Source organism: Brachyistius frenatus, unplaced genomic scaffold (genome assembly GCF_029030835.1).
Source record: "Brachyistius frenatus isolate BFR_SWC_R1_liver_20210118 unplaced genomic scaffold, ASM2903083v1 Contig_35, whole genome shotgun sequence".
NCBI classification, from domain to species: Eukaryota; Metazoa; Chordata; class Actinopteri; family Embiotocidae; genus Brachyistius; species Brachyistius frenatus.
In genome coordinates this window covers 815,959-838,623 of record NW_027210634.1, presented here as the reverse complement: position 1 = coordinate 838,623, position 22,665 = coordinate 815,959, and positions in this window count along the sequence as shown.

Here is a 22,665-nt window from a genome sequence, read left to right as displayed (position 1 = left end):
AGACATAGATTTCGCGAAGCTATAAGCCAAAAGCCGGGCTAACATTACATCTAACAGCACAAAAAAAAACCCAAAAAAAACAACTAAGGTAAGATATCATAACACAGAGGCAAAAGATATCAGGTGATCATAATAATAGAAGTAAGATAGCATTGATAGCATGCAGCCCAATGTTGATTTTATGGTTTGGTATTTGGTCTGTTTTTTTTATTCTGTGTTTTCTAGTCGCACCTGTAGCAGAAAATGTGCAACTTCTCTTTTACCCGTTTCAGCTTTGCCCACCTGGTTTTGTACATTTTGTCCCATTTTCCTTCACAGATTGGATGATGCACCTCGCTGAGCTGTGATCTTCACCGAGATCACAGATATAAGTCCAAGCTTGAGCTGGACCGCTCGCGGACGCTCAGGGATTTTATTTTTTTGTAAGTTATTCCAGCATTGTTTGGGGCTTATGTGCTGCGGAACAGTTCCTCAAATGTTTCTGTGAATTTGTTCCCCGCCTTCAGTGTGTTCCCTTTATCTCCACCAGTCTTCCAGTCCGCGCCGGTCAGAAGGGACCGTACTACTCTTTCTCTCCTTCCGTGTCGGGATGTAACGGTATCTGCTCTACACCAGACGAAGAAAAGATGTCCTTTTCTAGATTTTGTCTGCAGTTTACCTGACAGTAAAATTTAGAAGTGTAAAGGAAGCCATAAAGTGAGAGACAGCGGTACAATATGGAACAAAGGTGCCCCAGATTGGGTGTCAAATCATAGACATTGCAGGTATGCACCTCAACCATATACCAAGCAAGAAATATATTTCTTGGATAACAGTTTTCTCTTGTATTGTCTCATGTTTTTCTACCGTGTATATCCAACTTTCTTTCAAAAATTTTAGCCAAAAAAGGACCTGATTCATGCAGATATATATATATATATATATATATATTTTTTACAGGTTTTCTCACCTCTGCAGAGCAAATCTGCAACACGAGAGAAGTTTCGATTTGGATTTATACACAATATGAACAAAATCTTGGAGGTGAGGCGAGTTCTTTGGGTTTGCGTGACTCTGTAGGAGTAGAAAGAGATTTCATGGGTAGCCACACACCTTACCAAATTGAGTTCAGCAATTTCAAATCTATTCACTGCAGACGCACTCCGATAAATTGCAGGAAACAGAATGGAGAGCAGTACATCAGTTGCACATTGATTTCATTTCACTGGAGAGTTACATGGCTCACGGTAAATTGATCAGGTTTCTCTGATCGACGGCTCTAAAGAGCGACTAAAGGTCGCGAGGTAAAATTCTGTTACTGAGCATATTGGCATGCCCACTTCAGAGCGATGTGATCACGATGATGTAATTCTGCTGGATTCACTGGGCTGTAACTTCCTGCATGCGTCGTACAGAAGTGTAAAATAGTTAAGATGAAGGTCGGTTTCTTTACGCCCATGATACCGCACTCCTCTCGGAAGAAGAGTTCAATTCTCGAGTTTCTTGTCGATGAGTGCGGGTAAGATCATTAGTGTGGGACTTCGAAGGGTGTTTTCAAAGTAAAGAAGTTAGAGTGTTCTGTTTACAGTCTTTTATGAATGTTTACCACATTCTCTGATTCTCAGTCGATAATCTTTGAAGTATGCTCCGAATGACACAGCGCGAGGTTTGAGAAAGAGATGGTCTCTGGTGACTGCAGAGGTGAAAGTCTTCAAGGCGGTGCTGGTTGCTGTTTTTTGGACTTCAAACAGATCATTGATGAATGTTTGAGGTCAGAAACGCGCTGAGAGTGCAATCTTCTGCAGCTCAACTCTAAGGGCAACATTGGAATTTTTCAAACCCCGGACCCCGTTTTTCCCATCATGTGGGGTCTGAGTGACTGATAGCGACTACAATTTTTGAAATTGGTCCATTACTAAGCAAAAGTGGAAGCCGCAAAAAGGGCTGCTGTGTACTACTTTGAGGCAATCGTGCCCCATCAATGTACTTGACCGTTTTTAGGCAACACAGTATTTTAGCAGTAGTTAAAGCTAACCAGCTAGCTGCCTGACGGTAACCGAGCGAAGTGAGTGAGAGTGAGAGAGCAGTGGCGTGGCTGCTATCAGGGTGGACCGAGACCTGTAAGCTGATTGGAACCATTTTGTGATATAGAGAAATCATGCGGTCATTATAGCGAAGCAGAAATCCCGAATTTTGTGTGGATACATTTTGCTAATTGTAGCTGCCCACTGATTTGAAAGGGTTGGCGGTTCGAACCCTGGCTCCTCCTGTCCACGTGCCAAAGTGTGAAGGGTCCTTGGGAAGACACCGAACCCCAAGTTGCTCCCGATGGCGCACCATCGATGTGTGAATGTATTCCCGATGACAAGCACCCTGCATGGTGGCTCGCCTCCATGTACGTGTGAATGGGCGAATGGGAAACAAGTGTAAAGCCCTCTGAGACCGCTGAGGTGGTAAAACGCGATATAAGTGCAGACCATTTACCACTTATGAGAACTAACAAGGAACCCAACCCTTAAAATGTAAAAAGGAAAATTCTGGCGCATTGTCATCATCATATGCCAGATTGGTAGACTTCACCCAGCCCTAATAATAACAACAACTCAAATTCCCTTGTGGGAACATCATCACACTTTACCTGCATGCAAAATGTACAATGTCTAATCCAACTACAAATAACTTCTATAGAACACATCCATACAAGAAATTATCAATTACAAACATACAAATGTTTTTGTTTTCTTTGTATAGATTTACCAGAATCATCTAGAGAAGAGGACAGACTTACTAAACAAAACTGATGGACTCAAATTAAAAAGCCTATAGACACAATGGCAGATGCAAGAAGCATGATTAAACTGCATAAAAGAAACAACCCGGCATAAGGCATCACCAAGGCAGACAACAGTGTTAAATGTCCACAGCAGCTGCAGTCCACCAAAAAATAACACACAATAAAAGCGGGAAAAAAAAGGGAGCCGGCGCAATTTTCCACAACACAGTGGTTGTTGACGCTCTCTTCGGCCGAGTGAACCAGCCGTCATTGAGTTCGTGATTGTACTCACCTGCCTGAATAACATGCTGCGAGCCTTGTGCTCCATGAAGTCCTTTAGTCAGTTATTCTCAAAGTTTAATATGGGCCCTCTCAACTTCTCTTTTCCCTTTTCTCACTGTGCTCCTCGAAATGTTGTTTTTTCAACTGACCTAAAAAAAACTTTGCTGAAGGTAGAAGGAGTGAACACAGAAGTCACAGCTGAAGGGGTCCATTGAATTTTCATTATTTGACCAACGCCTATTGATTAAATTTGCATGCTCACTGCAGAAAAAAGACGGCATCATTTAATCATCTTTAGTATCTAATGTAATGCGCCTTTTTGTTTCATTAGTGTATATTTTAGATGCAGGGAAGATATTTAACACACTGGATATAAAGATTGAACACATCTGGGAGCAGCACCAGCTCCTATTGGTCCCACAAAGGACAAGCAGCTGTATGGATGGATGGATGGATGGATGGATGGGGATGGATGGATGGATGGATGGATGGATGGATGGATGGATGGATGGATGGATGTATGGATGGATGGATGGATGGATGGATGGATAGATGAATGGATAATAAACAAAAGCTTTAAATGGGGGTTGTTGTTTTTTTGGTCCATCCATGTGACCATCTCATGCTGGCTTAAAACATGACTTATGCAGGAGCCAAAAACTATTCAGCAACTTCCTATTCATTCGGTATAAAGTCAAAATATAATAAAAAAAAAATAAAATAAAAAGAAGAACCCATGAGGTCATGGTAACCTTATAACTTCCACTCCCTGTCCTTACATCACTATCGCCACTGTTGTTCTATTCCACGAAGACTTCTCTCTGTTTGTAATTTACACATGAAAAGAGACGTGTGATCAAAGGAGAGGCAGGGAACAAATAACTCCAAAATAACCCTGGGCTTTGGAAGCTTTTTTTTTTTTTCTCTCTCTCTCTCTCTCTGAAGAGGCAGTACCTGCCAGTAAGGCAGTTTTCTTTTTTTTTGGGGGGGGGGCTGGGGGTGACATGTCTCAGGATAGCATCACACCTTTAAGGTGAGCCTATCAGCTCCCTGAAACAGGCTCGCTAACAGACTGCCTCCCCTGGGGGGCTGCTGCTCCACAGTCTATGAGTCATACTCTTCCTGAGATATCACTGGTGCTGCACCCAGGAGTCTCCGGCGCCGGCTCGGAGCGGGGACCGGGGTATGTATTCAGCGAGACGAATAAAGCTTTAGAACGCACACACACAGCATGTGGAGGCGGAAAAGCAGAAAGACATTTTGAGTGGAGCCGTGACTGCGCAGAGCTGATCGGTGTACAGTGTATCCGTATGTAGTTGGCATTCGCCGTTTGACAACATTATCTGTATTGCGCAAATAATACAATTAAAGAAGTTTTGTCAGTCTTTGTTTTGTCTATTCAGCTACCCATGAACTGCCCTAAAGGACAACATTTTTGTGTTTCACGGGTTAAAATCAGAGCTCGAACGATATATTAGTCGGCCGATAGCCGTACCGATGTATCCCAGATTTATCGGTGTCGGCATATACGTCGTCCGATACGACAACTCTTTATTCGTGAGAACCTTGAAAATCATAAATGGTCCCAGTTGTGTTTTTCTTTTAAAAAAGTGATTGATAGTCATTAAAAACTCCCAGTGAAGAATGCTGTTTCACTGCACAGACGTCAGTTTGGACAATAAACTGTAAAATATCCTGCCTTGGTGCAGTCTTGGTCACAAGTGCCAAAAGTGTTTCATAACCAAATTTCAAGACACTAAACCCCGAGTTGCTCCCAATGGCCCACCATTGGTATGCCTCATTAGTGTATGAATGTGTGTGAACGGTGTAAAAGCGCTTTGCGACAGTTAAGGTGTTAAAGCGCGATACCAGTGCAGATAATTTACCATTAAATATCGATTGTTTTGGTTTTCCTTCTTTTTTTTTTAATACTAATTTCAGCAGGAGCCCCAAAAATGAAGAGTCAGTCGGGCTCTAGTTTTAAAATATTTACAGGAGAAGAAAATGTTGTCATTTAAGTATCTCCACCACTGTATGTAGGTCAGGCTGATAATTAAAAGGATACGGCTGGAGATATTCTGTATTTTTCTTCACGTCAACAAGTCCCATGACACCAAAACAAATAATGCATTAGTCTGTCTCGCAGTGATTTCTGATTTCCATACCTCGGCCACTCTACGCCTCGAGACATTATTTTCCCCTTCTGAAGAATGTAAATATTAAAAAAAATAGGTCAACTATAAAGATTTATTTCATGTATGTTTTCTTTTTTTTTTTTTTTTGAGAAGGCTGTGTATCATTTCCCCATTTTCAAAACAAGTTGCGAAAAGAGGAGTGAATAGTGCTTTTTGAAAAGGGACTATTTTCACATGACAAGTGATATACATTTGATACTGTGGCATGTATTTGCTGGCAATAAGAAAAATAGAAGCTATTGTTGCATTATCCTTTAATATTGCTGTGTAAACTCTTTCTTGTGTATTGTATTGGGATGAAATGATCATATTGCGTAACTGTTTTACAAATCTGTTTCCGATATAAGTGAGTGTTTTGTGTTTCATATGTTGCGTATTTATTTTCAGATATAATGCAGTATACCTCAGATTATATTTTGAATACATGCACGTTGGATATATTTATACGTCCCCTGTCAGAAACGCCTTCATATTAGTATTTCAGCCATATTGCCCCCAGTCCCAACCGGGAGAACTACCAAGAAAAAAAAAGAAAAAAATTCCACCCCTGCTGTTGATTTTTTTTATTATTTTTTTTACCGTGGTGGACGCAGCGTAGCGCTCAAAAAGCTCCTGGGAGTTTCTCTTCTGAGATGCCGTTGGTTGAAGTGTAGCTTAGCAGTCACGTCGGGTTACCACAGTTCACGTGAAAAGGGCTACAAGGCCGAGGCCTACTGCAGTCGGGCAGGAGTCTGGTCCAACGGAGGAAAAGAGGGAGAGTCGCTTCGACGAGCGGTGCCTGGCACGTACGCAGTAGGACAGATGGCCGCGACGGTCCATATGGGGCGGAGAGAGTGTCCAAGCAATCTGTTGGCAATGCGTGTATCCATGAACACATACATACGTGTGCATGTGTGAAGCTACATGATTCAGCAGACCAAACGCACATCTATGGTTTGTGGAGCTCGTGCCAGTTGAGTGCATTCAGATAAATTTGCCGTTTAAGTGTGTGAAGGAATAAACTCCTCTTTTTCTTTTTTTTCTTTTTTTCCTTTTTGGACAACCCACTGGTCCGAACATTACCACTACCACCACGGGTCAAACTGACCCTCAGCAGGAGCGGTCCGTCTGCAGGAGAAGAGGGGCGGGGGGGCCAAGAACACGACATTACTAACGTCAGTCGGTCAGCGGCAGCGCACGAACACACACGGCCCGCCAACATGGCGCAGCGGCATGCCCGAACACAGGAGCACGAACACGGAGCGGAGCGTGACCCGGCGTGGCCGGTGCCGGCTGCTTGGTCGAAGCGATATATAGAAAGAGCTGAGGTACCGCAGCAGAAGCGAATTTCCCCCCTCAGGCTGGAATGGATGGAAAGCTGAGGAGAGTATCAAACAATATTTATGAAACAATCGAACTCTTAAAACAAAAACAAAAAAAAAAACGATGAAAACCTGCCTGCTTCAGGTATGAGCAGCAACCAAGCATCGCGTAATTTATGCGAGCCTTCCTTTGATACGGGTTTCCTCTCGTCTACTTGCCGGATCTAATCCCTGGATCAGCACCAGGCTGCGGTGTTAGAAAAGAGGAATAGTGAACTGTATTGGAATTAGGGGTGCTGCTACGTGACAAATGAGCACGGACAGTCGGGGCTCCCAGATGCTCATGATCATGTCTGATGCAGTCATTTAGGATAAACAGAAGCTCAGGGACAAATGAGCTCAGTCCCTTTCCTGAAAGGAGCTTTGAAATGAGCGCATAATGAAATGTATAATTTATTTATTCTGAGATGCTGGAGGCCCTATGAAATAAACATGAGAGAGAGAGAGAGAGAGAGAGGGAGAGGGAGAGTAAAAGAGAACGAGAGGGAGACAGATAGCGATGGAGGGTGGGGGGAGGGATGTGTGATACTATTGGAGAGAAAGTGAAAGCAAACGAGAGACAAAAAGAGCAAAAGAATGAAAAGAGAATACTCCTTCCACCGTTGCCAACAAGTACATGTGGGATGTAATTTTAGTTTCTGCTTCAATAATGTCAGAATGGGGCGTGTGTGTATATATATGTGTGTGTGTGTGTGTGTGTGTATTGTGTGTGTGTGCACGTGTGCGTTTGCGTCTGTGTGACCTTTATCGGCGCAGTTCGGTATTCTTTAGTTTTAATTACGGTACAGCGTAGAAACAGAAAGTTAATCAGCCCACAAGATGCAAATATAAACGGCAATTAGCACGAGCGTAGCTAAGTATTGTGTTTATTTAATCATCATTGTTGGTATTGCGGAAGAAAAAAAATTTTTTTTTAAAAAGGAGCAAATGATTGTGTTTTATAAGCGAAGAAAAGGCTACAGCGCCTTTGGGTGTCATGCAATGACCGTCTCGACGTTTGTAAAAGAGACTTTTTGAGGATACTGCTTCAGCAAAACTGCAGATGTGTAACTATAGGGTGTGTTTAAAAATGGACAATGGCCCACGCCAGTGTATTAAAGTGCAATACCGCTCACGGCCGCTAGGGGGGCTGGCTCCGGGGAAAAAAAACTCTGGCAGCTCACAAACTAGTGTGCAGAACAGTACTGTCATTATTCTGTCCTCGCAATAAATGTTCCTCTTTTTAAAAGCTAGACGGATAGATAACAGTGCGAAGGAACTAACTCAATCACTGTGAATTTGCAACAAAGAACAAATTGAAAACATAAATCAATAAAGAACGATACTTGTAACGCTCACATTACTACGTGGCTAAGTAAATAAAACGCAAAGTCACACGGCAGGGCACCGAGGAACAGCTAACCGCTATGCAAGTCACCAATCGAGTCACTAAAACAAATGCTCGCGGAGAAATGGCGCCCAAGGCCCAAGATTGTAGCAGGAGAAGCTTTCTATGCTGCCTCGTGGGAAAATCCCCAGCTCTAAAGCGACTGCTGATGAATGACCAGCAGGGGGCACTGCTGGACATTCAAAAATGTGATTTTTTTTTTTTTTCCAATGAACATGCCCACATGACAAATAGTCTGCAGTCACAGCAGCTAAATGCTAACGTCAGCATACTAACGTGTCCACAATGACAATGCAATCAAGTTAATGCTATTAAGTTTGTTTATCATTTTAGTTTACCTTGTAAACAAACTAAAATGTTCTCATCAGACAAGTCATTCAAAAATAAATATAAATAAAGATTTTATCTTTACTGTTTTTTTTATTGTTTTATTTGTCTGCTTTGGTTTCTCGGTCAGTTTGTTTGTTTGTTTGTTTTTTTGCTATTACTTTTAAGGAGCCTGTTGTACCATCTGGTCATGCACTACAGATGAAACTTGGCCATTTTGGCTTGTTCTGGTATATTTACAGCAATATTCATTAATAGGCAGAGTTCCTGTCAAATGGATAAACACAAATACGGAAATACAAATAAAGGAAGTCATTAGACTTCCACCATCTGGGCACTATGATGAACGCCTGTACAAATCCTCATGGTAGCGCATCCAATGGTTGTTGATATATTTCAATTTGGACCAAAGTAGTGGATCAAACCAACACACACTGACTGATCCAAGCATGGCGGGAAGTGTACATCTTGTTAAGCTCAGATTTGGCATTGAACTTCAAAACGTACGAGAGCCACAGACAGCATATTTCGCTTGTGTATAAAGAAGAGGAGGACGAGCTCGTACGTTCCAGGAAAACACTGAGTTGACTTCATAAATTCTACGAGGAGCTCTTGGATGTTTGAAGAATTTGATTGTATCGTCAAGGCATTCAATATTTTTTGAACGTTCGGTACGTGACGACGCCCGTGCCGCTTTAATTACCGTCAGCCGATATTGCTGTACCAAAATACTCGACCACAGGGTTGATAACAGGGAATGAAACACACTTATACTAGAGTGCTACTACAATGCAAACAGGTTTTATTGTCTTTTAAGCAATCAACTACACACACACACACACACACACACACATACACATTTTCTCACACACACAGACACATACATACATACATACACACACACATACAAATTTTTTCACATACACACACACACATACATACATACATATAAATAACAGGTCTCGGATTGTCGGCGCTGACTGGCGCATACCCTATCCTGTCCCATGGTGTCCTGCGTTGTCGGTCTCTGCTGCACGACAAGTCACTCACACCGTGGCGTATCCGATTTGAAATGCCTGCAAACAGCCCTGTTTCTCCAGGGAGCGCTACAGCGTTCAGCTGGACAAGCACCAGTCAGCTTCAAGTGATGTACATTACTGCAGACTTGACAGATTTGATTGATTTTTTTTTTTTTTTTGTGACAAAGAATTCTTTAGTGATCAGTGTGGCACAAGAGTCCGAAAGTACTACAACTATTTAAAAAAGGAAAATCATTTGTAGCTACTACTGTATCAAGTATTGACAATATCTAGAACAGGACGCCGACGGAACCACATTTAAATTGCGTTTTTGGGTAAAAAAAAACAAAACAACAACAACAAAAAACGTACGCATCTCTTGCCGTGATTCATTGTGTTACCGGGAAATGTGGGAGGATGGATTTGCTCCGTCAGTGATTCCATGTTCTATTGCAGGCGTTGCAGGGTTCCTCTCATCGATGGGAGCGCGGTTGCCAATTTAGCAATATGGCTGCGGGTACGTGGGTGAAGAAAAGCGCAAACCTGTCACCCGATAATCAGACGTACGGAGCGCCAGAGCGAAGCAGCAGAACCAGCGAAAAAGAAAAAGAAAGGAGCTGAGAGAGAGAGAGAAAGAGCTACTTCATTTTTCTAATCAATATATTTGTAAAAAGCTCTTGCACAAAAATAAGCTGTGCCTCTGCCTGCCGGCCTGAACTCAAAGCGGTGGTATCCAATTAACATTTAATATATAACAATAACTCAATAATGAATCGGAAAACAAATTAAATGATTGGGCCCGTCACGGTTTATTGTTGGTCTTATCTCCGCAGGTAGCAGATTCATAATCACATCTATTCATTCGACTTTTACAAGTTTGAAGGAAAAGTTGAAGGTAGCAGGAGGAGGGAGGATGGGGGGTGACGAGGGTGTGGGGAGGGGGGAGGGGGAGGGGGGGCAGAGTGCAGCTACGGCAGCTGTTGTGGCCGCGCGCCTTCATTAAAACACAAGCGCATTACTCGTGGCCGATTCGGAGGTGAGGGAGTGTTGTTCAGCAGTTGTATGTCTGAATGTTATTTCTTTGCGCAGCTCAACCGACGGAGCAGAAGGAGAAAAGGGGGACGCAGCTGCTCCGGTCTGACGTTAATGCAAATCAGTGGTGCAGCTTGTAATTGTCATTGCTAAAAATAAGATAACGGAACATCTGATGCGGACCGATCAGGTGACGTGTTCATAACGCGTGGGGCCTGACAGCCATATTGATTTTGAGTCGTATCTGCAGTTGCGCGTCAGTGGAGCCGAATCTCGGACTCGCGTATCCGTTTTCCGAAAGGTTTCGGTTAAACCCTCCCAGTTTTTAAAACAGCTTTTAGGTGCATTACCGCCACCTTCTGATGGGAGTAACACATTACAACCAGCCGCCGGTAATAACAGAGGAATTAAGCACGAGCGATAGTTGCATTTACTTTTTGATATTTCACATCTTAACGACTATATGATTATTAAAAAATGATGACCAGTCACTTATCGTCACCCATTGGGTTTTTGAACTGTTGTTTTGAGGTCTTAAGTCTGCCATTTTGGCCTTTGACATCTTTTTTTTTTTTTAAACAAAAGCAAGGAGCGATGGGAGCATTGGAGTGACAACATGAGGGCTTCAGGCATAAAATGCAATCAGTTGTAAAATTATGTTCAGAAGGACCACCAGAAAAGTAATGAGAAAGTGTGAATTCAGCTAATGACACCCTATTGGCTGGTGAAAGAAATGTATTGACTTCGAATGGGAGTCTATTGAACGTGAGGGTTTTTTGGAGCCAGCCCTCTAGTGGCCCTCGGTGGCATTACACTTTAAAGCATTTCTTGAAAAAGTGAAGCCAATGCGGCTTCACTTTTTCAGACCCAGAGACTACGTCCATTTCTATACACAGTCTACGGTCATACCACAATCAAAGCTCACCCTCAGGTCCTCTCGGCCGACTGCAGCCTCTACCCATGTCTCAACACGGCACCGTGGTTTTCTGTAGATATCCATGTTTTCTCTGCTGCCTCATCAGGTGATACTGTCATTTTCTCTGCGACTGAAGGTTGCCTTGTCTCCCACCACAGGTTCCATCTCCCTACTGTTGTCTGTCTCTGTTTACCTCTGGCAGGTGACAAAATGATGGTATCAACTGTGGCATTTCGAAAGTACGAAATAAGGCAGAATCGTGCCGAGAACCGTCTGTTATATTTACAGCCTCCGGGGATAGATCTCCATATTTTTTTTTAACTAAACCCTCTTCTCTGCCAGTACTATTACCACAGATAGTTGTAAACAAACATTAGACAAACTTTTCTTAATAATTTAGGAGCAAAAACGAAAATGTCTGCTTACATTTGTATCACTGAGTATTTTCTTGTTGCAAATTAAAATCTGATGTCTTTTCTTTTTTTCTTTTTTTTTTTAAGGCCATCCACACTGTCAACAGGATTCTCTTCAGGAGTTCATCCAAAATGTTTGTGTTGTGAAAAAACACAACACGGCGGGGTTATGGAGTTGTGTGCCAGATGAATACAGCGTTCCACATAGCCGTGCCTTCAGGTAATGCGTTTCCCGCGTTCGCTCAGTGCAGAAATCTGCGAGGTGGTATTTTCAGATCGGCTCCGAATTGCCCTAAAGACATGTTCTCAGCTCACAAAATATTCTTTTAGCGGGGCCGCTTTTAAAATCACTGCACTGCATCTCTTTGCAGGCGTATGATTTATGACTGAAGCCCCAAGAACACAAAGCTGTGGAAAAGTCTTTACAGAAAAATACATCACAACAAATACTAAATATATTGTTGTATCTGTTTTACCAGTGAATGCAATGGGGAAATCTGTTGAGTCATTGCCATCATGAGCGTTCCTAATTTGATATGTGCATGATTTCCAAATAATACAAAAGTCCTGCATTATTCTATAGCTCTGTATCAGCTCCAGGAAACTGCTGCTAAGGGCAATTGAACTGTCTGAGAGGATAAAAGTGTTTCATGAAAAACCTTTACTTTAAAGTGCTTTTTAAAAACACTTGTTATAATGGATGCAGCTCATTCCTGCACAAGACTTTATTTTGGTTGTACAGTGGAACAAGTAGGTAGCTACTGTGGAGTAATGCAAATGATTGTTTTATACTGGAGGATCACTTATAAAGTATACTAATTTTAAGATAAGATAAGATCAGATTAGTTTAAGTTAAGTTTAAGTTTAGGTTAAGTTAAAGCTAAGGTTAAGTTAAGTGTAAGCTTAGGTTAAGTTAAGGGTAAGGGTAAGTTAAGGTTAAGTTAAGTCTAAATTAATTATTGATTATTAATTATTAATTAGAAAATGTAAAAAATAAAGACCAATGTATAAATATACACACTAAACTAAATATATAATAAATAAATAAATACCCCTACCTATACAGTGAAATGTTAGTATTAATATTTCGGAATAAAGAAAACAGGTTATTATTGCACGTAAATGATACAAATATTCTGCTTATTGTAAATTGATAGAGTTGGACTTCTGTTACAGATCATCCTAACTAAATATTATTCAATTTGATGTTAGCAAAGTTCAAATAATGATAATGGTAAAAAAAAAAAAAAAAAAAATCCTGCATTCATATTTTATTTTGTCCTGACTGACTGACTTAACTTGACTAACTTTATGTGTGCTCACTGATTCTTGTAATTGCGCATGAAGTCCTTAAAAATGAAGGTTCTTTTGGCTGTTGTGAGAAGAAAAAGATTAGAAGCAGGCGAAATGACTGAGGGAGGAAGAGAGTGAGAGGAGAGATCACGCAACCTTTTTCCAAAAATGGCAACAGAGTGCATTGCCAGTTTGGCAGTTCTGAGAGCACTTATCAGAGACAGTGAAAAAGCAAGCGTCCAGCTCTCTGCAAGAACCCTCCTCTCCCTCTGTGTTCTTCCTTGTTCTCCCCAAAACTGGAAAGTGCTTCCCAATGCCGGTTTGCCAAATTCTTAAAGGAGAAATTTTGCATTTTCATCCGTTCCACGAGTAATTTGTATAATTAGTGCCCCATCTAAGCTCCACCGAGAATTACTATAGCCACATCGTATCCCTGTCAAGAAATACCAAACATTTGATGAATAAAATTGTTAGATTTCCTTTTTTTTTTTGCTGCTTTTTGTCCCGGCCTGTGTTCGATACGGACCAAAATCGCCGCCCTCCCGTCGCGCGAGACGCATTTACTTTAGATTAGCCCGTTTGTTCGGGTTATTCGGGGTGTTAGGGGAGAGTGAAACACCCTAGATCATAATCAAACTTCGCCAAGAAGAACCGGGAACCAGTGAGAATGTTGGAACAGCCGCAGGGAGACACGTTTTACAGCTACTCGGCGCTGCTCACTCCTGGCACGGCTGCTTCGCCCCCACAAAACACCACAACCTGCAAAGAAGCTTTTGTCTGTTTGACTGTCACTACAGATGCAACCTACCGTTGCCATTTTCTACCACGTATCATACGTGTGTTTGTTGACACGTGAGCTGTGTCGTTTTTTTTTTTTTTTTCTTCCTGTTGTGTTCTCCGTTGAGTTGGGTGCTCTATTATATTATATATATTATTTTATATTAGCGAGAGGGTGCGCTTTAACGTCATTATTGGCACGAGAGTGACGCTGTCAGGGCCGAGGCGCTTGCGATTATACAGCGAGTTACCGAACATGAACAGAATATGTAATCAAAGTGTTTTCATATTGTGGAGCAATTCGCTCTCAAAATATGAAACTTTTTGTTCCTGCGATCTCCGTTTCCATGGCGACACATGGGGTATGACTGAAGAACTGGAAAACAATCGGTCACGTCAGTGGACTCTTATGTAACGTACGAGATGTTTACTACTCCGGGAAGTAGGCCGACCCTTAGCGACGACCCTAGCGACAGATTGGATTTTTAGTCCGTTTGAATGCTTTTTAGAGATCGTTTCTCAAACTGAATAAATAGATCACGTAGAAACGCTAAACTGCTCAGCTAGCTCAATCCTGTTTTAAGTAAGATATCCGCTGAAAAAAAGATATCGATGGACTCGTGTATTTTCAAGATTCTATCACCGTGTCAAGCTAGCTGCCGCTAGGATTTTAAGTGCGATACTACCAGTGGTGTTACGGTACCGTTGCTCGGAGCGGCAAAAAAAAGCACCAAAAGAGACCTGATTTCACCAAATGTCTCACATTTAATAGACCTATGACAAGTAACCACAACATTATATTGCATATTATATGAAATTCACCTGTTTGCACTTTCGACCCGGTCCTTCCCTCTTGCAGTCTCAAATTGCTGAATATCTCTTATTTTTTTTAAACTTAAACTGTCATTTTTAGCGCGCAATACGTCCAAATTAAGTGCTTTTAGTGGACACCTAACATTCGAAATGGGCTTTGCCACACACCCTCACACATTTTATAGCCCTGCTAGTAAATGATTAAACAGCCGAACAAGTCCGAGCAAGAAAAAGTGTTACTGCCTGTGTCTCAGGAATAAGAGGAATTGCTCTCTGAGCTTTCTGGCGAGCCCGCGAAGAAGTCTACACCTTCATGACAAAAATACTGTAAAGTTAAAAAAGAAAAGCATCGAGTCTGTCCATAGGAGTGCCGCGAAGAAGGAACAAAGACGAGAAACCCACACCATCAGGGAAAAACTCTGATCAAACCATCTTGCATCAAAACGGCAGGAAGGATGTGGACCACGGGAAGTTTGCAAATTAAAAACCGGCAGCAGAGAAACAGCAGAGTAAAAAGAGAGCTGACAAACAATGGCAGAAAATCATAGCTTTGCACTGATACTATTTCTACTTAGGTAGATGAAACACCGCTGCAGAGGAGGCAATACTTATTACAAATACATCCAGAACACTGTTGAAACCAATCTCAAAGAAGCCACTGTTATGCAAATCTGCAAATCTCGTATGACCACACCAGAAGCAGATACTGCATGTTCTATGCAGCCGATGCATACTTGTAAAGCCGACTTCCCTGTCGTAATGGCGGCGTAGGATTGCCTCAAAGACGAGGAAACAGAAGTGTTTGAATAGCAAACTGAAGCAGACGACTCCCCGCTGCCTCGTGTTTCACTGCACGATACAAAGATGAGTCCTGGGGAGCCAAGATGTCTTTGTGGCGCTGGACGGGGAAAAAAAAAAAAAAAAATCTGACAACGTAGTTTCTGCTCAAATTGAGACATTAAAAACGGCCAGATATTCGGCTTGTACAAAGAAAAGCAGGAACATGGACGGCACAGATGTCCACGTTGGAAGAATCGGGGAGATGGTCGAGTTAAAATATTCCTTTTTAATGCCTTTCGATGGCGCTGTCCCTCGTGGCGTACTTCTTTGAGCCGAAGGAATGTTGGGGAACCGCATTAAGATGCATGGACGTATAAAGAAAACTGGTTACAAAAACACTCCACACTCGCATCCCAACGGCCGTTTTTTTTTTTTTTTTTTTTTTATCGGAGCAGCCTTTAACCAATCGGCATTGACCACCAGGTGATGCGAGTCTGGAATTAATAACGCTGTAAACAACAGAGATCCTCCTCCTACGCGAGAACAGTGAACGGTCGGTAAATGACATCATTCAGCTTCAATTCTTCGATGTTTGCCAGCATTGCTACGACTGCTTGTATGGCTTCGTCTCGCTCTGGCACAACCCACATTGTTGGGAATACATTTAGAAAAGAAAAAAAAACAACACGCTAACAGGGTTTCCAGACTATAATCACAGCGAACACTGAAGCTGAGACTAACAGGTGGGCGGGGCCATGCTAGCACATTACAGGGAATACAAATCCAAAAACGTTGTCAGTGAACATTTCGCATATACGGTGTAGTCTGTGCTAACATTTTGCAGATGAGTTCATCCAAACATTTCTCATTACGCCGATAGAAAAAGTAATCTAAAGCGGCATTTAATTTCTCATATATTTTCAAGACATTTTCTTCCCTTTTTTTGGAATACAAATTAGGAGTGCGTGAATGTAATTTGTAGGGGTTTGACAGGGTTGGTGGAACCTGATCTCCGCCCCCCGACTTGTGTGCAGCGAGGACTTCACACCTCCTGAATTAGTAAAAGAAAAAAAATGCCAGTCGACGTAATCAGACGGCAATTAAGCTTTCTCTGAAACGCATTTACCAGACAAAATTGGCAAAAAGAAAATCGGCGAGATATAAATACAATTTGCAGAAGACGGTTGAGATTACGGCCCCTTGTTAACGAGGCTTCAAGTTCGCAATTTTGTTCCATTAAAGTGTAAAAGAATATAAAAAGAAATAATCAAGCACGCGTTAGGGGGTTTCTTTTCCCCCTCAGTGTTGTATGTGCGTGAGAGAGGCCCGAGGTCCATTCAATGGTGAAATTGCAGTCCCTTAAGAAACTGGTTACTATAATCTAATGGATCTCCCTTCTCTTACCATCCATCCATCTTTCTTTCTCCAACGCTCCCGTCTCTAACGTGATTCCACTAAAACCTTTCAGCCTCGTCCACATCTTTCTTTCTCTCCTTGTCAATCGCCCTCCTCCGTTTGACCTCAGCCCTCCCGCCTCACTTCTTATCCCCTGCGCAGACTCTAATTAAAAATGTAGCTTACGTATTAACAAATGTCACTCGTGACCACAACTACTTTCTCTCCCCTCTTTTAATTGCCTATCGCCCGCCTCTGAATTCCTCCATTCCTCCATCTCTCCACCTCCATCTTCTTCTCTTTTTTTTTTTTCCCCCCGCACTGCCTTTGCATCTTTTATCTGTCGACTCAGAGAGCGACTGGCTCCTTTGGAGAGAACAATAGGAACTGGAATCGTTTCAGCCGTACATAATTCATCACGACCTGGCTCATGCTCGTGTAGAGCACCTCCCCTCTGGTTCTCCCTGTATCCTGCGTTTCATTTAAATCCATCTTCCCCTCTCTATCTCGCTGTACGGCCGCGTGTTTGTTTTTGTTTTTTCCACCGACCCCCGGCATGCCGGCGTGTGCAAAATTTACAGCACGCTGCATTTATCCATAAATCGTGAGAAAAACACACACGGTGACTGTTGCGCTTATGAAATACTACAGATAAAACACATAGAGATGTGTTTTCTTTTTGAAATATCTGTTCGGATCTGGTCCGTGTGACTCTTGCGTCAGTGTGGGAAGAGAAAGGGTAGAGAGAGCAAAAGAAAAAATGAAAGAGAGAGAGAGCGAGAGAGCATGTGTGGTGAGGGAGATGTGAGAAATGTTGCGGGAATCCATTCTTAGAGTCTCCTGCATTAAATATTCCATCAGAAGCTGCTCTAGTTGCCGTACTGCTGGGAACAGCCAGACTACCACTTCATCTGCAACACGGTGTAGGGTTTACAGGCCCCACTGTGGACACCTCTTAGGAGATACAAAGAGCCATATGGTAAATTAAAACTATAATTTTCCATCTCACTGCATGAATGGAGCATTATTGGAGAATATGTCAGAATATCGGTGTTCAGGCGAGATACTTCGGGCAAAAACAATGTTTTTCCGTGCACTGGTAATTATTTTAGATTTGGGCCGATTTTGCTTGCATAACACGTCTTCATGCCAGACCAGTGGAAAGAAAACGTCCCAAATAAACTTTTAAGTGCTTTTTTTTTTTTTTTGCTCCACTCTGCGTATTTGCGTCTGCAGATTTCTCTTAAATTCACGACGCGTTTGCATATTTAAAGTACGTTAAATGGCGCTAGAAACGTCACAAGAATTGATAGTTCGGTACCAAAATTCTAAAAACGTAACGATACCTGTTTCCTAAAGTAATGAAGGTACAGATGGAACGGAAGTAAACGACAACAGCTGCAACTTGTGTAAAAATACAAAACTTAAAAGTCTAGTATTTTGCACAGTATTTTTACTATTTTTTTTTAACAGTATTTTTCGATTTTTGGAGAGATAAAAAGAAAATATCTCTGTGTTAACAAAATTAAACAATAATTTTGAACCTGGCTTCATCTAATATTGTCTTCTAGAAATATATGCAAATTAGTGCACAGCAAATTAAATAATGGCCTCATTTGCACATTAAAACTAAATTTCTGAAAACTGAAAGAGCAAACTAAATAATTGCCTTAACATCAATAATCAACTGGGAACATTTAATGGATATCTCCATTAGTTGTAATCTGTACTCTGTTTGCCTTTCTTCCCTTTAGATTCCAGTATTTCTTTTTTTTTTGCTGGACAGAATAATTTGCTTTTGGTATTGATAAATTTTTTTTAAAAAAAAGGTAATTTCTTTGTGTGCCAACCTTTTTGGTTTCCTATAATCTTTTTTTTCAATCTTTTCTTTTGTTACCTGCAACATACTTTGCTGTCTCGCTTTCTTCTTCCCTTCCACTTCAGCCTTTGATGGTAAAATGCTGCTGGAGAAGGGCAATTACATGGCAACTGCTTCAGCTTTTATCCTTTTTTCTTTTCTTTTTTGTATTTTTGCAGCACGACTAAAGTGACTCTTGGGATTTGGCTGCTTGGGGATGACGGTGGGATAGTTCTTGGAACATTTCCCATAAGTGGCATCTCGACAAGCTCCCACGACTATTCATTCAGGGTTCCTTTACTAAGGTTTATCGCTCTAAGCCCACCCCGGATGCCTTCTCAATTTATACCACCCCTCCCTCATTACGTAACTCCTGCCACTGTCTTTTCCTCTCAACCCCCACCTCCCCCTCTCCTCCCTACCTGCTGCCTTCCTCCCTGCATTTCTTACAGCTTGTTCAACTTGCTACTTACCACTGCCAGACAAAACAATATTAAATTACTCCAGTTTGCAGTGATAGCACTCCCTCAGACCGCTTATGTAACCGCGATGCTTCCGTTCCAGCTGAGAAAATGTGCGACACGATAGATGCCAGCGCATATTTAATCGGAAGAAAATGTTTTGTTTACCTGCAGCTTCGAATCTTAGCCTTGCGTCTGAACAATGAGGAAAAATGAATCTGGGTCAGGATGGGCCCTCTGTGGCGCCGCGCTTTTCCAGGAGAGGTTTCACAAACCTCGGCTGCTGGAGGAACGAGAAGAAAAAAAACGGGGACAACTCCGAGGAGATAATGAGCATCACTGTCGTGTGTGTGTGTGTGTGTGTGTGTGTGTGTGTGTGTGTGTGTGTGTGTGTGTGTGTGTGTGAGAGCGAGACTGGTGTTATTTATGAAACTATACTGTACTTCTAATGACCAGACACGAAATCCACCCCACTTGACAATAAAAATACATCATGAACTTTTCTAACAAGTTCATTATTCAAATAAGCGCCATGGGAAACACACAGTGCGGTGCATGCAAACATCACAGGGCAGAAATGGATGCGATAAACAGCAGCTGCTGTTCCAACTACGCTGACGATCACCGGAAATGTCACAGCTATCCGCCGTGTAATCTTTTCTGTACATCTCATTTGTACTAATTCCAGCCTTTGGGTGGTGTTGAGCTCTCCGCGCAAAGGTGTTTACACAGAATCAAGTTCGTATTTTGGAGCATCTGAGCCCCTCGGATTTGGATTCTGTCAGACTATTACTGTGGGTATATATATGGAGAGGCTCTGATCCATTAGAGCAACGCAGCCAAGAGCCGGCGACTATAATTACATACTAATTTAGCCTCCCATCCAGAATAGAGAAGGCGGAGGGGTTGAGCGAAGTGAAACAAGCAGCAAAAAAAAAAAAAAAAAAACAGGGAGATAATAAAGAGTCCTGGGCAGATGGAGAAGGAACACATGGTGGGTTTTTTTTTGGTAAACAATGAGGAGGAGAAGAAGATGAGAGCGGATGAGTTAGAGCCCACGACATCAGAGAGACGTGTAGAGAAAGCTCATTCTACATTATGAGAAATACGCTTGTGGTTGTTTTTTTTACTTTAACTGATGCCTCTTTGTATTTCTGCATAAGATAATAAAAGGTCCCGACTGGCAACAAAACGCCAAGTTTAGCTTTTGCAGGATGTACATTGTGCTTTTAGTACGGCTCAAACAAAAACGATATGACATTCATATTAGTGAGGTTTAATTATTTCTGCACAGAGCCAGGCAACCTTTGTACCATTTCCAAGCTAAAATAAGCTAAGCTAACTGTAGCGTCATACGATTCGTGCGATCAAAAACGTCTGAGGCCGTTTCCGCTGCGTACAAACGGAGCGCGTTTGCGATTTCATTGTCAACCTTAAAGTTGAAAATCACACGTCAAAATGTTGTGTTACACTCGGCAACAGAGACCCTTGAATTGCTTCAGAAAGTCTAATAATGAAGCAATAAGCCGTGCGAGGGGTTTTGAGTGTTTCAAGAGTGGCAGGTCCAAGACTTGAAAGAAGAACAAAAAGAACTTTTTGACCGTACCATGTATTTAACTTTACCAGCAGATTGGCAAACGTGAGTATTTCCTAAAATGGCAATTATTTTTCCGCATCAACTGTTAAATGTATTTAAATTTAAAATCTCCATGACAATTTGATCTCGTCGATAACCGCTTCACTGTACCCTTTTTTTTTTTACACCGTATCAGACACAGCACCTTCACATTAAAAGCTGATGAAAGACTGATACACCAAGGAGGGCCTTTTATTGTGAAACAGCCACAGGAAAGAGCATCGATCGCCGCAAAGAAGTAATGAAGGACAAAGTAGATGAACAAACAGAAGAAATTGTGCCCATGGAATATAACATTCACTCCAACAAGCGGTCTTATCTTCAGCTAATCTTTTCCATCGGGAGACTCGTCGCAGTCGAAAACGACAGCCGGGCTTTGAAGTTATTTGATCGCTATCAAAGAAGCGTAATAGATCACGAGACTTTCAAGCTTTTATCCGCGCGCGTGTGGAGATTTCTCATGAAAAATGTATGCGCGATGAGGCGAGTCGTCTCCCATAAATCGAGAGAGCCAAATAACGGAAAAGGACGATCAGTGAGCAGTAAGGGGCGCCTTCGCAGCTGAGGGGGTCACGCAGCCGGGAGGTTTTGGAAACGGGCCTTTCTTGGCACAGCGGCAGCTCCACCACGGCTACATCTCCACCACCGTCGCTTCTCTGACAGGAGGTCTCCGTCGAGGTTAACGAGATTCAGATCCACGGCTGCTTCGGTGCCTGTCACCGCTCGGTGCATTCAATCTGTTCGGCGGGAACTTGAGAGATATTCTCCTCCGTCACACATCTGCTCCTTTTCTCTATTCCCCATTTTATTTTTCTTCATTCCACTGTTGCCCCCCCAAAAAAAAAAAAAAAATCATTATGTTTCGGTGTTTATCGAGGCTTCTCCGTTTCTCTCAAAACATTTTTTTTTTTTTTTTTTTTTGTTCAAAGTAGTCATGCTACGGGGGAAACAGGTGGCAGACAACTAAAGTTGTGCATACAGCCTCTCATTCCTGCTGCATGTCGGCACCGAATGAAATTTTACACACTTTCGATCCATCACTCTCTCTCCCTGTGTATGGATCAGCTTGTGGATGGACTCTTTGGACCCAACTGTTATTATTTTTGGCCAGCTAATGGCTCCCCGCAGACAGGAAGGTGCTTATTAAAAAATAATAGGCAGCTGTGATGTCCAGAGGCATTATTGTACGAGGTCTGAAGAGAGTGATGTGCACATAATGCCAAGGCATGTCATCTGTTTTATTGTTCTTTTCCTTTATACTCTAAAGTGTTCCATTTATTATGAGTTCAATAAAGGGGCTTTTTTTTTTTTTTTCCTGATTTTGTAGCGCGGAGCTGGCGGCACAAAGATGGACCGGCTCAAGCCTCGACTCTGAGTACTTGTCGTGTGGTAACTTAAAGTAATTCACTACCATTTCTCTGCAGAACCACTCAACAACTTCAGTAAAACTTTTGAATGTGTCCATGCATTTTTTAAAAAGCAGAGTGTGCCCCTTTAATGGTATATTTAGGAAATAGGAGGCAAGCTGGAGATATCAGTCTTTCCAACAGGTTCTTCAGTATGGCGTTATACAGTGAGGTTTTTCTTGACAACATGAATCATCGTAATCATAGTTTTGCTGTGAAATATTTGCCGTCGCATTTTCTTGTCATTTATTGTGTAAAGAAATAAGCACAGGTGGTGATGTTGTTCAAGCAACATAACTCGGATTACTTACTCAGGAAAGCACATTTCTCTCTGCAGCTTGGAGACCTTCCATTACTTATTCATGCCATCTAAAGGATTCTTTCCCAAACTACAACGATAAAGTGTGTCTTTCCCATGAAGAGGTGCTAAACAGAACTCATCAATACCCAGAACACGAACAAATCTACCCACGGTGATGCAAACTCCACATTCAGCCATGGAAATAATAAAGTTGTTTGCATTAAAGGATGTTGGTCCTTGTTAACGGATGAGCGTTTAAAT